Source organism: Bufo gargarizans, chromosome 4, assembly GCF_014858855.1.
Source record: "Bufo gargarizans isolate SCDJY-AF-19 chromosome 4, ASM1485885v1, whole genome shotgun sequence".
Taxonomy (NCBI): Eukaryota; Metazoa; Chordata; class Amphibia; order Anura; family Bufonidae; genus Bufo; species Bufo gargarizans.
The window spans coordinates 382,985,601-383,000,718 of NC_058083.1; the positions used below are offsets into that span (position 1 = coordinate 382,985,601).

The following is a 15,118-nucleotide window of genomic DNA, read 5'->3' on the forward strand; positions in this document are numbered from 1 at the left end:
AATGCCTAATGTTTGGGGCCATGGAGGAATTCAACACCTGTGACGACCACGTGTTATCGAATTTCAACTGTTATAATTTGGGATTTTTTCAAGAGGGGGGATTTCGTTAGCCACGTTGTTAATCCAATTTTATCTTTTTAGTTCTTTTAAACATATGTATTTGACATGTATTTGTACTGGCCTGCAGTAAAATTGATATCCAGATGTTTTTTGTACGGTGAATGCCTAATGTTTGGGGCCTGTACTCCAATGGCCTGCAGTAAAATTGATATTCAATGACCGTCTAAGGCTACTTTCACACTAGCGTTCGATCGGATCCGTTCTGAACGGATCCGATCATAATAATGCAGACGGAGGCTCCATTCAGAACGGATCCGTCTGCATTATTTTAGCATATAACAGCTAAGTGTGAAAATAGCCTCGTACGGATCCGTCCAGACTTTCAATGTAAAGTCAATGGGGGACGGATCCGCCTGAAGATTGAGCCATATTGTGGCATCTTCAAACGGATCCGTCCCCATTGACTTACATTGTAAGTCTGGACGGATCCGCACGCCTCCGCACGGCCAGGCGGACACCCGAACGCTGCAAGCAGCGTTCAGCTGTCCGCCTGTCCGTGCGGAGGCGAGCGGAGCGGAGGCTGAACGCCGCCAGACTGATGCAGTCTGAGCGGATCCGCTCCATTCAGACTGCATCAGGGCTGGGCGGCTGCGTTCGGGTCCGCTCGTGAGCCCCTTCAAACGGAGCTCACGAGCGGACCGACGAACGCTAGTGTGAAAGTAGCCTAATATACCTCCAAACACATAATCACTTGTTCTTTTCTGCACGGTGAATGAATATTTTTTGGGGCCTGTACTCCACTGGCTTGAAGTAAAATTAATATCCAATGACCGTCTAATATACCTCCAGCCACATAGTCACTTGATCTTTTCTGTCCAGTGAATGCATCATTTTGGGGCCTGTAGTCCACTGGCCTGCATTAAAATTTATATCCCTTGACCGTCTAATATACCTCCAGCCACATAATCACTTGATCTTTTCTGTCTGGTGAATGCATCATTTTTTGGGCCTGTAATCGAACTGGTCAACAGTAAAATTGTTATACGGTGACCGCCTAATGTACCTCCAGCCACATTATCAATTGTTCTTTTCTGTACGGTGAATGAATAATTTTTGGGGCCTGTAGTCCACTGGCCTGCAGTAAAATGTATATCTATTGACCTTCTTATACAGGTCCTTCTCAAAAAATTAGCATATTGTGATAAAGTTCATTATTTTCTGTAATGTACTGATAAACATTAGACTTTCATATATTTTAGATTCATTACACACCAACTGAAGCAGTTCAAGCCTTCTATTGTTTTAATATTGATGATTTTGGCATACAGCTCATGAAAACCCCAAATTCCTATCTCAAAAAATTAGCATATCATGAAAAGGTTCTCTAAACGAGCTATTAACTTAATCATCTGAATCAACTAATTAACTCTAAACACCTGCAAAAGATTCCTGAGGCTTTTAAAAACTCCCAGCCTGGTTCATTACTCAAAACCGCAATCATGGGTAAGACTGCCGACCTGACTGCTGTCCAGAAGGCCATCATTGACACCCTCAAGCAAGAGGGTAAGACACAGAAAGAAATTTCTGAACTAATAGGCTGTTCCCAGAGTGCTGTATCAAGGCACCTCAGTGGGAAGTCTGTGGGAAGGAAAAAGTGTGGCAGAAAACGCTGCACAACGAGAAGAGGTGACCGGACCCTGAGGAAGATTGTGGAGAAGGACCGATTCCAGACCTTGGGGAACCTGCGGAAGCAGTGGACTGAGTCTGGAGTAGAAACATCCAGAGCCACTGTGTACAGGCGTGTGTAGGAAATGGGCTACAGGTGCCGCATTCCCCAGGTCAAGCCACTTTTGAACCAGAAACAGCGGCAGAAGCGCCTGACCTGGGCTACAGAGAAGCAGCACTGGACTGTTGCATGTCATTCGGAAATCAAGGTGCCAGAGTCTGGAGGAAGACTGGGGAGAGGGAAAAGCCAAAATGCCTGAAGTCCAGTGTCAAGTACCCACAGTTAGTGATGGTCTGGGGTGCCATGTCAGCTGCTGGTGTTGGTCCACTGTGTTTTATCAAGGGCAGGGTCAATGCAGCTAGCGATCAGGAGATTTTGGAGCACTTCATGCTTCCATCTGCTGAAAAGCTTTATGGAGATGAAGCTTTCATTTTTCAGCACGACCTGGCACCTGCTCACAGTGCCAAAACCACTGGTAAATGGTTTACTGACCATGGTATTACTGTGCTCAATTGGCCTGCCAACTCTCCTGACCTGAACCCCATAGAGAATCTGTGGGATATTGGGAAGAGAAAGTTGAGAGATGCAAGACCCAACACTCTGGATGAGCTTAAGGCCGCTATCGAAGCATCCTGGGCCTCCATAACAACTCAGCAGTGCCACAGGCTGATTGCCTCCATGCCACGCCGCATTGAAGCAGTCATTTCTACAAAAGGATTCCCGACCAAGTATTGAGTGCATAACTGAACATAATTATTTGAAGGTTGACTTTTTTTGTATTAAAAACACTTTTCTTTTATTGGTCGGATGAAATATGCTAATTTTTTGAGATAGGAAATTTGGGTTTTCATGAGCTGTATGCCAAAATCATCAATATTAAAACAATAAAAGGCTTGAACTACTTCAGTTGTGTGTAATGAATCTAAAATATATGAAAGTCTAATGTTTATCAGTACATTACAGAAAATAATGAACTTTATCACAATATGCTAATTTTTTGAGAAGGACCTGTATACCTCCAGCCAAATAATCACTTGATGTTTTCTGTCTGGTGAATGCCTAATGTTTGGGGCCTGTACTTTTCTGGTCTAAAATAAAACATTTCTAGGCTCCAGCAGGGCACATTTTTGACAGTTTCACTGTTTCAAGCATAAAAATGGCCCCTGATTAAAATACATATTTTTGGTGGGAATTTTTGCCATTGATCCCCCTCCGGTATGTCACTGTCCATTTTGTGGGACGATTTGTGCACTTCTAGTAAGTATTTGGTGGCTGCAAATATGACCTGACGGTTTTTCAGGTTCGCCTGCAATTAAAGTGAATGGGGCCCCCCGCAAACTTGCGGTTCACGAACATTTGATTGCGTTTGCAAATCCTCCCGGCCGATGTTCGTCCATCACTAACTATAACCCAACGCATCAGCCAATTAAACCTTAAAGTAAATATTTCCCCTCTGATCGACTAGCAATCAGACTGGGTCAACTTTCAGAACCTGATTTCTAAATATTTCCATAAGTTATTTTGTCTCAAAAATCATCTAAGCCATTCTTCAAGCCATCACCTGTTCCTGCTGTGACCGGCTCCAGGTGAAGAAGCTTTGTCGTCTCTAGAGACTGAACGTAGCTTAAGGCTCATGGGCCCTGGTGCAAAAGTTCAGCTTGGGCCCCCCTTCCCTCAGTGCTTTGTGGCCAGCGGCAGGGAAACACATTACTGTCGTGCTGCCTGGGCAAAAATTGAAACGGCACCCCCCTCCCATGCCAAATTCTTGAGCTAACCCCTTCCCTCCAGCCAGAGGTGTAACTTGACCAGCATGCTTTTTCTATAATACTGGTGTCTTCTTATGCACCACAAGGGTCTTTAGGTCCCCCCAGGCTTCCTGTTTATAAGGCTAGTTCGACACTAGCGTTAATCTCCTGGTAAGCTATTCCGGCACATGGCTTTGACTATAATGGGATCTGGCCTGCTTACGACATTATTGCCAGAATTCGGCCAAACAATGACTAGTGCTTGCAGCTAGTCATATAGTACAGGCACACACCAGTTTTTCCCAGTGTGTAAATGGGGTTGTCTAAAACCATTACCATTCATTGTGCTGTACATCAGTGTGGAATTCAACCCTCCAATTCCCCAGCAATTATACCAGGTGTGAACTTAGCCTTAGAACATTTGTATATTTAATATCTAGGTCAACTCTAGATAAACCTTTTCCATATAGGTCACATGCAGATGTGGCAGTAAAAAAACACCAGACCCAAGTCTAAATTCAAATGTATTGCAAGGGGTGAATTGAGCAATGAAAATCTGTGGCAAATCCACAAGCCAACCTACAATCAGCTAAGGTAGGGTCTCATTGCTTTTTAGTTCAGAAGATGTCTAGTGAGATCAAATAATTCAGGTTTATAGAAACATAGAATGTGTCGGCAGATAAGAACCATTTGGCCCATCTAGTCTGCCCAATATACTAAATACTATGGATAGCCCCTGGCCCTATCTTATATGAAGGATGGCCTTATGCCTATCCCATGCATGCTTACACTCCTTCACAGTATTTGCAGCTACCACTTCTGCAGGAAGGCTATTCCATGCATCCACTACTCTCTCAGTAAAGTAATACTTTCTGATATTACTTTGCCCCTCTAATTTAAAACTATGTCCTCTTGTAGCAGTTTTTCTTCTTTTAAATATTATTTTCTCTTTTACCTTGTTGATTCCCTTTATGTATTTAAAAGTTTCTATCATATCCCCTCTGTCTCGTCTTTCTTCCAAGCTATACATGTTTAGGTCCTTTAATCTTTCCTGGTAAGTTTTATCCTGCAATCCATGTACTAGTTTAGTAGCTCTTCTCTAAACTCTCTCCAAAGTATCAATATCCTTCTGGAGATATGGTCTCCAGTACTGCGCACAATACTCCAAATGAGGTCTCACTAGTGCTCTGTAGAGCGGCATGAGCACCTCCCTCTTTCTTCTGGTAATTCCTCTCCCTATACACCCAAGCATTCTGCTGGCATTTCCTGCTGCTCTATGACATTGTCTGCCTACCTTTAAGTCTTCTGAAATAATGACCCCTAAATCCCTTTCCTCAGATACTGAGGTTAGGACTGTATCACTGATTTTATATTCGGCTCTTGGGTTTTTACACCCAGGTGCATTATCTTGCACTTATCAACATTAAATTTTAGTTGCCAGATTTTTGACCATTCCTCTAGGTTTATTTGAGAAGGTTTTATTTCTAACCTCTCCTCTCTTTAAGTCATGCTTACAGGGGTCACTACATTTAGTACTTTTATTCCGGCCGCTTCTCGGCATGCGCTGATGTGCTGCCGCCGGAACTCCGTCCAGCCCCCATTATAGTCAATGGGGCCGGAGTGGTAGTCCAGGGGCACGTGTGCACTAGCGGTAGCACGGATCCGACAGGCCGTTCACCCCCCAGAACAGCCTGCCGGATTTGCTTGCCGCTAGTGAAAAACTAGCCTTAAAACGGCATTGTATCACTCCTCTTTTAGTCCTCTTGGAAATGTGTAAATAAATTGACAATTGGACATTACTTTTTACCCTTGTCAATAGGTTCTGACACCGTTAGCACTGATAGGACAGTGTCAGGGTGAACAGGAAAATCCTAAAAGTGTCAAGAGCTGAACATGCGGCAATCAGCCGAACAATGTGCAATGTGAAATAAAGACATATAAGGCCTCTAAATAGCGCCTGTTTATTTATAAATCCAGGCGCAGTAGCCTTATCAATAGTGTGTGAGCAATTAATTATGTCCCTTAGGTCCCGTTCCATCTAGTGGCATAGGCTTTCCCAGCAGCATGTGATATTTTAGCAAAGTTGCAGGCATGTGAACAGTCATATGGTTTACAACTTTGAGGAAAGTTGTGTTTTTTACCAAACTGCATCATGGCCTATTTCAATCCTCCATTGAGACACATCAAAGAAATCTTCATGTAAAAACTGCAACATGTGGATATTATATTTTCTGGAAGTTGCCCACTGTTGCCGACTATGATCACCAATTATTTACTTATTCCATATTACGCCCATAGACATTATATACACAGTCGAGTCACATTATTATGACCACCAGCTAATATCCGGAGTACACGCCGTGTGCAGCATGGACAGCAGCAACCCGGGCTAGGATTGACTCAATAAGATCCTCATATGACTGCAGTGCATCTCACAGCCACTGGAGGGTGTGTGGGGGAGGATCCAGAGCGTTAACAAGACGATCGAGGTGGTCCCACAGATTCTCAATTGTGTTTAACAATGGGGAATTAGGGGGCCAGGGTAGTACTTTGAAGTCTTAGTCATGCTGTTCCAACCCATGTTGGACATTTTTAGAGATGTGACATGCTACATTGTCTTGCTGCCCCACGGAGAGTGCATGATCTGGAAGGATGGATTCATAAGATGGATTCCAAATCGGTTATGAGTGCCTTCCACATGGCCCAGAAAATGTCATGAAAATATTCCCCAGACTATAACGCTGCCACCACCACTTATGGTTGCGGTGTTTATTCTCTGATGTTTCTTGTCTGACACTGCAATGTCCATCTATTCGATGAAGCAAAAAATGTGACTCATTGGAGAAGGCAACCAAATCAGTAGAGGTCCAATTCCGATACTGCCATGATAATTGAAGCCTTTTCTGCCGATGCAGCTTAGTTAGCAGAGGTGCAGTGACCATGTGTCTGCTTCGGAGCCCCATACACAGTAGGGTTCACTGAACTGTTGTTTTAGAGACATGTCTGTTGGCCCCCTGGTTCATTTTGGAGGTGAGCTGCTCTACTGTAAAGTGTTGGTCCACACTCATGCACCTTTGTAGCTGATGTTCACCTTCCATGAATGACACGTGGAGCTCTGCAGTTTCCACGTGGCTTATTCACAATAGTGCCATTTGTCCACCCATGATACATTTTCACCACAGCAGCATGCGAATAGTTCACAAACTGTGCAGGTTCTAAAATACTGCTACCCTTGGCCCAAAAGCCAATATTCATGCCTTTTTGCAACTCTGATAACTCAGCCCTTTTACCCATGACAGCAACAAGGGTTACGTGTGCAGGATACGCGTATGACGGCCTATCACACACTTTATATACCCACCAAGCCAGCTCATGACATGTGACTTCCTTCATGCACTGCTGATATCGAAAGTAGGAAGTGGTCATAATAATGTGACTCGATTGTGTAGTTTTCAGCATTGTAGACAGGCTGTCAGTCCTGGTTCCCTCAATAAATGCATGCTTGTGGATATTTGCACATTTATAGGGTGGACTAGGCCAAGTAGGGTATGATAGGGTTAGTATTCCTCCCTGTGGTCCCCTCCATCCTTACTAGTCACCCGTAGTCCGTATAGGGTGCCATCCTTTACACTTGGCTCTATACCATTTGAAGAAACACACTTTCAACAATGGTGAGACAATTATTTTTGTTTTGTGCTAATTAGTCAGATTTGGCACTCAGCAAGCCACTTGACTGATAAACCCAGTGTTCCTGACGGCTCCCTATTAACGACCAGTAGAGCTCTAGGCCCGCCATTTATGTGTTCTTTGTCAGTAGGGGCCCATGTTTTATTTATTAATAATATTACAAGTTAAGATTTATTACGTTACTGCCCCCTTTTTCATCTTGCATTTCTTTGTGTTTGAGCAGTACTCAGGGTTAGGTACACATCTACCCCTTTTCGCTGTGTGACCAATTCACTTGATGGAGGAAGACAGCTCTGTACACTGTGCAGTGGCCATGCCGGGGTACTGCAGCTCAGATCCTATTCAAGCAAACGGGAGCTGGGCTGCAGTACACCAGCGCCAGAAACTACACAGTGTACAGAGCCTGCTGCTTCTGCTCCATACACTGTTAGTTTCTGGTGCTGCAGTAGCTTGAAACAACTGATTGTGGGGGTGCCGTTGTCAGACCTCAACCTATCTGGAGAATAGATCTTCGATATCTGTAGCCCGAAGAACCTCTTTATGCTGGCCAAACATAGGAGATTCATCTGTGAAGACCAATGTAAAGCAATTTCTGCTGACGACATGAAACATCACGCCCAAAAGCAGCTTCAGCCAGGTAGCTATGGTAAAGTTGCTGCATTTTGGAACTTTTGCATCATTGTTGGGTACACTCTTTGGCATTCTTACAAAATTATTTAAAACGAATCACAGATATGAACTCTCTTCTCTAGTTTAGTCTATGCCCAGCTAAAGTGGTTTCTGAGTTATTGGCAAAATGTCCCCCAAGGCAGCAATCAATATAAAATAATAGAACAATGGATACCCACCTACGAGTATTTCATCCACCTCACTTCCAGTGCCGCCGCTGTAGCCATGACATAATCTCTTTGGCTGCAGCAATGACATACCCATAAACCCCGGGCACCACTGCAGCCAATCATTGACCTCAGCGGCATATGGCACAAGGCGCCTGAGACCGGTTATTGCCTGCAGCAGTCACTTGGAGTATACGTATGGGCACATCATTGCTACAACGAAACCCAACAAATCATGGCTAAGAGGATCAGAGCGGCGGTGATGTAGAATGTTGGACAACTTAGAAAATCAGTCATGTCTAGAAAGAAAGGTTTCTGGTGCCTAGTAAATCACTGCAGCTCCTTCCATTTTTTTCTAAGACAGTTATCAACCCGGGGCTGTGGTAGAAATGCCACATTCCTTTGAATTTTGTCATTGCCTGGACATTGGCTGCTTCCTTGAAAAAAGCTTCAAGAAACCTTGACTTCTTACATTCTAGGAACCCACCATCATCCACTGCTGATGTTGTCCACTGTGGATGTATGGACTTCTTAAAGAGGACCACCCTCAAGATGCTCCTCTCTACTAGCTTGAGTGGAGAGAAGTAGTAAAGAGTAGCTCTGGGTCTACAAAATGCATTTGATTAAATGGGTAATGAATGATACAGGTCAACCTCATTGACATGACCATCCATAGTTGCAGTTAAACATGGTCTCCTAGCCAGATGGGTAGTTCCTCATTGAAGTATTCCTAGTAAATGATGGTGCTGAAAATCCTTTCACAGGAGATCCAGTCGGGCAAAGGGGTGGTGTTCTCAAAGAGGTGGTCTTTTGAGAAGGAAATAGGCTGCTTTTACATGGACTGAACACTGACTAATTAAAGTCAGTGGGCTAATTCATGTCAGTTTTTTTGTCACTGACCACTGACCATCTGTCAGTTCAGAGAAAATTGCAGGAGGTCCTGTCTTCATCTGCTTTTCACATAGGACTGGCCCATTCAAGATAATGGGTCATTGAAAAGAAACTGAAGCACAATGAAGAACACTGAAAGACTGTCCGTTTTTCATTAAATGCTAGGAAACGCTAGTGTCAGGTTTTTTTTTTGTGCTGATGTGAAAAATGGACTGATGACAAAAACTGACAAACTGAATGCAATCACAGAAAAAAACTGAAGCAAAAGTAAAGGAAAATCATCAGTTTTTCACTGGCAGAACTGGGGCGAGTTCTGCATCACTAATGTGAAATAGGCATTACTATGTATTAGCTGGTTGTCAGTGTAGAAGGTGCATTTACGCCACTTTCATACAGTATTTGGTCAGTATTTCTCATATTTGTTAGGCTGCATTCACACGACCATGTGAGCCGGAACCGAAACTAAGAGTGGAACCTACCTAGTCCTACAGAGAAAAAACCTACAATGAGAGAAGATAGGTTTGTGCCTCTTCTGTGTTTTGGACCCATGCTTGACCATGTATAAGTGACCATAGACAGGGCTGTTGTCCATGTCTGAAAACCCATTTAGGTGTTTAAAGGATCACTGAACTTTCAGAAAAGGTTTGATATTTCATAGAGACATACCAACATTTTGATTGGTGGGGTGTTGAGTGCTGAGACCCCCACTGATCCTTAAAACAACGAGAGAGAAGCCCTTACATGTTGCACTCTTGCTGTAGGAGACGGGCTCAATAGAAGATCTGCTTCATTTTGGAGAGTGTGATGTGCGAGCGCTTCTCTCTCCTCGTTCTAGGGATTCATGGGGGTCTGAGTGATGAAACCCCTACCAATCAAAAAACTTTGATATATCTCCATAACATATCAAAAGCTTTAAATCACACAAAGAGATTTTGTATCAGGGTGATAATACCCTTACAATGGACTGATCCAAGTCAGATCCCACTCCTCCTGATGTGTGATCCCTAGGACTTTTGTCATCTGTGGCCATCTTTAGGCTTAGTATACATTTAAATGAGCTAGGAACACCACTGTGCCCACAAATCAAATCCCACTCCTGCTGATGTGTGACCCTAGGACTTGTATCACCTCTGACCATCTTTAGGCTTAGCGTCTAATTTAATTGGGCTAGGAACATGAATGTGCCCACCATTCAGATGATGTGTAATCCCTACGACCTGTTGTGTCACCTCTGGCCATCTTTAGGCTTAAAATACATTTAAATGGGATAGGAACACCACTGTGCCCACAAATCAAATCCCACTCCTGTGGATGTGTGACCCTAGGACCTGTTGTGTCACCTCTGGTCATCTTTAGGCTTAGCGTCCCTTTAAATGGGCTAGGAACGTCTTTGTGCCAACAAACCAGATCCCACTCCTAGGGATGTGCGAACCTAGGACCTGTTGTGTCACCTGTGGCCATCTTTAGGCTTAGTGTCCCTTTAAATGGGCTAGGAACGTCTTTGTGCCCACAAACCAGATCCCACTCCTGGGGATGTGCGAACCTAGGACCTGTTGTGAGTGTCACCTGTGGCCATCTTTAGGCTTAGTGTTCCTTTAAATAGGCTAGGAACGTCTTTGTGCCCACAAACCAGATCTCACTCATGTGGATGTGTGAACCTAGGACCTGTTGTGTCCCCTGTGGCCCTTTAAATGGGCTAGGAACGTCTTTGTGCTCACAAACCAGATCCCACTCCTGGGGTTGTGTGAACCTAGGACCTGTTGTGTCACCTGTGGCCATCTTTAGGCTTAGCGTCCCTTTAAATGGGCTAGGAACGTGTTTGTGCCCACAAACCAGATCCCACTCCTGCAGATGTGTGAACCTAGGACCTGTTGTGTCCCCTGTGGCTATCTATAGGCTTAGTGTCCCTTTAATTGGGCTAGAAACATGAATGTGCCCACAAATCAGATCCCAGGTCTTCTGCTTTGTGACCCTAGAACCTGTTGTGTCACCTTGTGGCCACCTTTAGGCTTAGTGTCCCTTTAAATGAGCTAGGAACGTCTTTGTGCCCACAAACCAGATCCCACTCCTGGGGATGTGTGAACCTAGGACCTGTTGTGTCACCTGTGGCCATCTTTAGGCTTAGCGTCCCTTTAAATGGGCTAGGAACGTCTTTGTGCCCACAAACCAGATCCCACTCCTAGGGATGTGCGAACCTAGGACCTGTTGTGTCACCTGTGGCCATCTTTAGGCTTAGCGTCCCTTTAAATGGGCTAGGAACGTCTTTGTGCCCACAAACCAGATCCCACTCCTAGGGATGTGCGAACCTAGGACCTGTTGTGTCACCTGTGGCCATCTTTAGGCTTAGTGTCCCTTTAAATGGGCTAGGAACATCTTTGTGCCCACAAACCAGATCCCACTCATGCGGATGTGTGAACCTAGGACCTGTTGTGTCCCCTGTGGCCATCTTTAGGCTTAGCGTCCCTTTAAATGGGCTAGAAACATAATCAGATCCCAGGTCTTCTGATTTGTGACCCTAGGACCTGTTGTGTCACCTGTGGCCATCTTTAGGCTTAGTGTCCTCTGAATGCTCTTCAGAGGCAGATGTGGTATGAGTTACTTCTCACAGGAGGTAGGAGAGGCTGCTAGTGTTCTTCTTTTACAGAAACTGCTGAGATGTGAGGGGAAGTGTAACTTGGAGTAATGGTGTAAGTGTGATCAATGGGGTGGGAGGGCCTGGATGTTGATAAGAGGCTGGCTCACAGCCATGATGCACTGCAAAGCCTGAGTCCCTCACTCACAAAGCAGAGGAAATCGGAAAATATTCCCAAGCAGCGCAGACAGCCGGGGGGAAGCACAGGGAGGGAGTCACGGGCAGGACTACTACTCCTGAGGATCCAGGAAAGTGTGTGTGAGGAGGAGGATGAGGAGAGTGCGCCGTGTGAGGAGTGAGCGCGCTGCCTCCGTCTGCTGCTAGGTGCGGGCTCTGCATGGCAAGGATTCGCCCTCTTCCCCTTCTGGTCAAGGCGGCTTCTTCCTGATCTGGACCTATATAAAGGTGGATGTGAGGGAAGCGTCTGCTGTCAGCGCTGCGGCACACACCCTGGACGTGCACAAGGTATGCCTCATGGCCATCACTGGAGCGGATGCCTCCTCTGCTGCCAGTCATTCTGACGACTCTGCAGACTAAGCGCCTGTACGAGTACTGCATTCATAACCGGGGAGAGGGGCTGGAGGTGTGTGCTCACTGATCACTGGGGTCCCCCTAAACTTTCAGTCAGTGCCCATGTGCCTGCTCCATAGCCAGGTGCCAGCCTGCACTGTGCCCATGTGCCTGCTCCATAGCCAGGTACCAGCCTGCACTGTGCCCATGTGCCTTCTCCATAGCCAGGTACCAGCCTGCACTGTGCCCATGTGCCTACTCCATAGCCAGGTACCAGCCTGCACTGTGCCCATGTGCCTGCTCCATAGCCAGGTACCAGCCTGCATTGTGCCCATGTGCCTCCTCCATAGCCAGGTATCAGCCTGCATTCTGCCCATGTGCCTCCTCCATAGCAAGGTATCAGCCTGCATTGTGCCCATGTGCCTCCTCCATAGCCAGGTATCAGCCTGCACTATGCCCATGTGCCTCCTCCATAGCAAGGTATCAGCCTGCATTGTGCCCATGTGCCTCCTCCATAGCCAGGTATCAGCCTGCACTGTGCCCATGTGCCTGCTCCATAGCCAGATATCATCCTGCATTGTGCCCATGTGCCTGCTCCATAGCCAGGTATCAGCCTGCATTGTGCCCATGTGCCTCCTCCATAGCAAGGTATCAGCCTGCACTGTGCCCATGTGCCTGCTCCATAGCCAGGTATCAGCCTGCATTGTGCCCATGTGCCTCCTCCATAGCCAGGTATCAGCCTGCATTGTGCCCATGTGCCTCCTCCATAGCCAGGTATCAGCCCGGGGGCATAGTATCTCCTGTCACTCGGCATGCTGCCCTCTATACTATGCTTCTTTTATCTGTTATACTCTAATACTGGTAGATTATACATCATACATAGACACACACACTCCAGGCTCCAGCTCTTTGTCCATCCGTTCTCTCATATCTATTATATAGATACATTCTGTATATGTAATATATGCTGATTTTTATTAATAAGTGTCTATATATCTATGTCTATTATTACATAGGCTAATATGTTCTATTTATGTGTGTATATTATAGACATAATAAATATGTTCCTGTTTATGTATCTACTGTATATATTACATATTCTATCTTCTATTTATGAGCACATATATATATATATATATATATATATATATATTATTCCTGTATATGCATCTACTATATATATTAGATATGCTAATATCTATCTCATATCTATCTATCCATCTTGATGTCTCGCTCTGTATTCTGTGAGGCTCCTGGCACACGATGCCTCAGTCATACGCTGCCTGTCTGTGGTAGTAGGCAGCGGGCACCTCATGTGCCACTTACTATTGTTACCATAGCTCTGCATCTTTTAGTATTTCGTAGCCTATTCCCTTGCTCCCTGTTCTTATCCTTCCCATTCTGAGCATACCCGGCTCAGAGAGTGACTGGTAGTAGTGCCATGCTATGCATGGGACAGAGTGGTTAACCCCTGTGGTGCCAGTTGCCCGCAGTGCGTTGCCGGTTGTCCCCACCCCCCAGCAGTGGAAGGGTTAGGTCCCCCTCCCGCCATAGGTTGTGCGAGTAGCAGAGATGGATTTGTAGCTTTGGTGCCTCAGTAGGAGGCGGTGAGGAGTGTGTTCTCCCTGGAGGCATCATGTACATGTCTGCTGTGGCTGGAGGTGGGTTATTCTGACTGGAGACATGTGTCCCTGATTCCTCCTTCCCTTCCTCTCATGGTTGACTTGGTCATTCATAGTCATGCTGCCTGGTAGGTACTGAGGATACTACAGGAGACAGGCAGCATGCCATGGGATTAGCCTCCATGCTGCAGGCTGTGTGTCCATGGACAAGTGAGGACACAGGAGCCTCGTAGGTGAGGAGAAGCCGATGAATGGCGAGCTCCACTGCAGATCCCAGCTCTCCATTCTCACTAATGCTCTTTATCTCACCTCATGAATCTAAGCCTTAACCTGTTGCTTGCCAGGGAGAACAGCAGAACATAGCAATGTGCAGCAGAGGGGTATAGAGGTGACTCCATCTTCATGTGCCGACGCCTTGTGGTGTACATGTGCGCACCTATAGTGGTCTGATGAAAAGGGGGATTCAGGCTAAAATGGGGGAAATTTTGGATCAAATGGCCATCTTTGAAGATGCATTCTCTGTGGACTGGATGTTCTTAATATTTTCAGGAATGACAGGTTATTGGGCATGTACAACTGAAAATGGCTGGAGGAGCGCTCCCCCTGACGTGATCTTGTAGAGCTGTGTCTGTGGGGTCATTGGCCGCCCACAGTGCCTTGCAATGTCTTGTAGGGCTTCCCCGTTGTGTTTGGTCCTGTGGATGGTTTTCGCTGCAGACTCTTCTCTACCCTCTACATCCCACCTCAGGACACTGCCTCTATTCCTGATTTCCCAGCACAGTAACCGAGGTGGAATTCATTCATTTCTGCATGTGTCAAACGACAGACTTCCCCATCCCCTGGCACAGCTGTGCTTACACCGCGTTATCTTCTGCCGCCTGACTCCTACTTCACACTCATTTACAATGCCCTGCACACATTGTAGCCGGGACTGGATGTACGGGTATGCCAGGCACTGGACAGATATTGTGTCTCTGTAGTAATGCCAGGCTGATCATTGCTTACTGGGAAGTCGATAGCGGTACTATTACTGGTCACAGTATTATACCGTAATGTACTTGAGCAATGCAGTTCTTGTCTGGCACGCTGCAAGGTAATCCTTTCAATGCAGAAAACCACAAGTGACATGACTGAGCACACGTGGTGGAGCCTGGACCGAGCCCTGGTACACTGCAGATTCCCACAATATCTATCTATCTAATCTATCTATCTATCTATCTATCTATCTATCTATCTATCTATCTCAGGGCTTGACAAATTTCCTTGGAATCTAGGAGCCAGCCCAAACAGACACATATTCCTCAGTAGTTGGCCGGGTCATACCTGTCCACGCTCTTGTGTATTGGGGTTATGACACCTTGGTTCCAGGCTTCGGGGAAATAGCCAGCGCTTAGCACAATGTTGTACAG

General features: G+C 45.8%; 1 protein-coding gene across 9 annotated transcripts in view; it reads left to right on the plus strand.

Moving 5' to 3' along the window:
* Positions 1-15,118, plus strand: part of LOC122936247 (sodium/calcium exchanger 1) — a 544,043-nt gene that overhangs the window by 169,391 nt on the left and 359,534 nt on the right. Inside the window, exon 1 of one of the 9 annotated variants that reach the window (XM_044292346.1) lies at positions 11,749-12,042. The exons of the other annotated variants lie outside the window; for them this stretch is intronic. The gene's annotated coding sequence lies outside the window, so the exon portion shown is untranslated. Of the gene's footprint in view, positions 1-11,748; positions 12,043-15,118 lie in introns of those variants that run through there. 9 annotated transcript variants of the gene reach the window in all.